Here is a 2483-nt window from a genome sequence, read left to right as displayed (position 1 = left end):
TATTTGGTCCATCAAGAACAAGAAGCTTCAGAGGTAATGTATATGCTTTAGTTATTGTTGATGATTTCTCTAGATACACTTGGAATTTCTTCTTAGTGCATAAAAATGATGCATTCAAGGCATTCAAGAAATATGCGAAGCAAATCCAAAATGAGAAATGACTAACTATTGATGCGGTGTTTCGCAAGTATACGAACGCGTCAGAGTAATATAAAAGATTGTCGAATCCACAAAGACCAAGTGTCAATCTATCGTTGTCTATTGTTATGGTGTTTATCAAAGGCAATCAAAATAGGTGTTTTTAGAGTGTGCAATGAAAAGTAAAGTATTGAAATAAATTTAATTAATAAAGACAGGGTCGAATGTAATTCACGTAATCAATTAATAATCCAAGTACTTGCTAATAGAGCTACTTATGGGTAGTGTTTCCTACTTTGAAAAGAACTAATTTAACGGGAACTGTCGCTTTCGCGTATTCAGAACCGAGTTGTACTCCCTAATCAAACCCTCTTATTGTCACTTATAAAAAGGCGCGCATTGCGTTAGAGTAGTAAACCTATTTTTAAGAAATATAGTATCTTGACTAAATTGAAAAGTATTATAACCTGGATTTCTTAACTAAAAGAGGTTCTCACGAACCAGACTCTAAACTTATAAATGCGTCCGAAAAAAGTTTTAAAATCTCTTTTCTTCTTAAGTTAAAAACTCCTAATGAACTAAACAAAGCGCTTTCGCTGTTTTTGAAATAGTTAAAAACAATTAAGTTTAAAAAGACGTTGGATGGCTTTCGATCTTACCCAACGGAATTGAAGTGCGGGAAAACTTAAGTTGAAAGTTAAAATAGCCCTTAAGTGTTTCTACGAACAATTGTACGGATTATCGGTTCAATTACGATCCTTACATTCTAACCTTATGGATTTAGTTAGACATGGTAAAGTAAAAGTGCATTAAACTAAATAAAAGTAGTGCGAGTGCGGAAAGTAAATAAAAGTAAAGCGAGTGCGAGGAAATAAATAATTTAAAGCGAGTGCGAGGAAATAAATAATTTAAAGCGAGTGCGAGAAATAAATAATTTAAAGCGAGTGCGAGAAATAAATAATTTAAAGTGAGTGCGAGAAATAAATAAAGTAAAGCGAGTGAGAGAAATAAATAAAGTAAAGCGATTGTGGGAAAATAAATAAGATAAAGACAAGTAATAAAAACCTGCTCCAATCGGAGGGTTGAGTAAATTGCAAAGCGGAAATGAAAATGGCGGAAGGATTAACTTCCTTCCAAAGTGCTCCAAACTCGATTACACACTCTATCACATACTCGATTACACAATTGTGGTAACACTCCAATGTGAAGCGATTACCACTTTAAAATACTGAATATATGCCTAAGTGAAACAAAGTTGCTCTGAGTTTGCCTCTGCTATAAGTTTGGATGATTGTAAAAGTGATTTCGAGTTTCTATTTATAAGCAAGTAAAAAGATAGAAATGACAAGAATGCCCTTCAACTTGAAAATGGGAGGGAAAACTTTTCCTCTTGTGGCGCCCGCCACAAGGCCATGGCGCTCGCCACAAGGCCAATCTGAGGCGCCTTAGTGGAAGTAGTGGGGAACATGGAAGTTGAGGGAAGTTGAGCTTGGACACGTCATGGCAGGGTCTATGGCGCCAGCCATGGGGTAGGCCACAAGTACAAAATGCTGAATTTTAGGGTTTTTGGCTCTTTTTGGCTCCTTTTCTCGATCGGGGCTCCGATTAAAGTAAAAACCTGAAAACAAAGGAAAACATATAAATAACATAACAAAATAACAATAAAACAACTAGAATGCATGTGAAATCGGAGTCGAAAATACGGTAAATTTCAGTGTTATCAAACTCTCCCACACTTAAACCTTTGCTTGTCCTCAAGCAAAACATTAAAAAGCTCATAAAAGAAAATTTGTGTCAACGAGTGCTTTAGGTAAAAATTCTAAGTTGAAGTCGGGATGCAGTGATAGGTACTAACTAAGTGAACTAAGGGTATCATGATGACACTAATCCGCAAATACGGACATAAACTTCATTCCTATATTAACCAACCCCTATTATCCCACAATACCTATGCCTGCCTCTTCATCTCTTTTTGTGTCCTTTTCATTCAGGCGCAATCACATTAAACCCGTTATCCGTACATGCTTCATAGTAGAGTGACCTGTTAGTGATTATGATCTGAGCATGGGGTTTCTGGCACATAAATATGTGTAAACCCTTTTATTGGACCCAACTGTAGTCGTGGGGGATCGGATCGTAATCCGCCCTACCGAGTTCAGTGCCAGATACCTCTGAACCAACTATCAGTGGGTAAGTTTTTCTTTTTCTTTTTCTTTTTGTAGCAAATTTTTACAATTCTTTGGCTTAATTGACTTTGTGAGGGTCACCTATATCGGAGTTGCCTTTTTGATTTCTTTTATTTTTCTGTTTTTCTGGATCATTCACTTATTTGCATCGGTCCCCTA

This window comes from Lathyrus oleraceus, chromosome 2 (genome assembly GCF_024323335.1).
Source record: "Lathyrus oleraceus cultivar Zhongwan6 chromosome 2, CAAS_Psat_ZW6_1.0, whole genome shotgun sequence".
Classification (NCBI taxonomy): domain Eukaryota; kingdom Viridiplantae; phylum Streptophyta; class Magnoliopsida; order Fabales; family Fabaceae; genus Lathyrus; species Lathyrus oleraceus.
The sequence above is the reverse complement of the archived record's forward strand: the minus strand, read 5'-3'. Positions refer to the sequence as shown.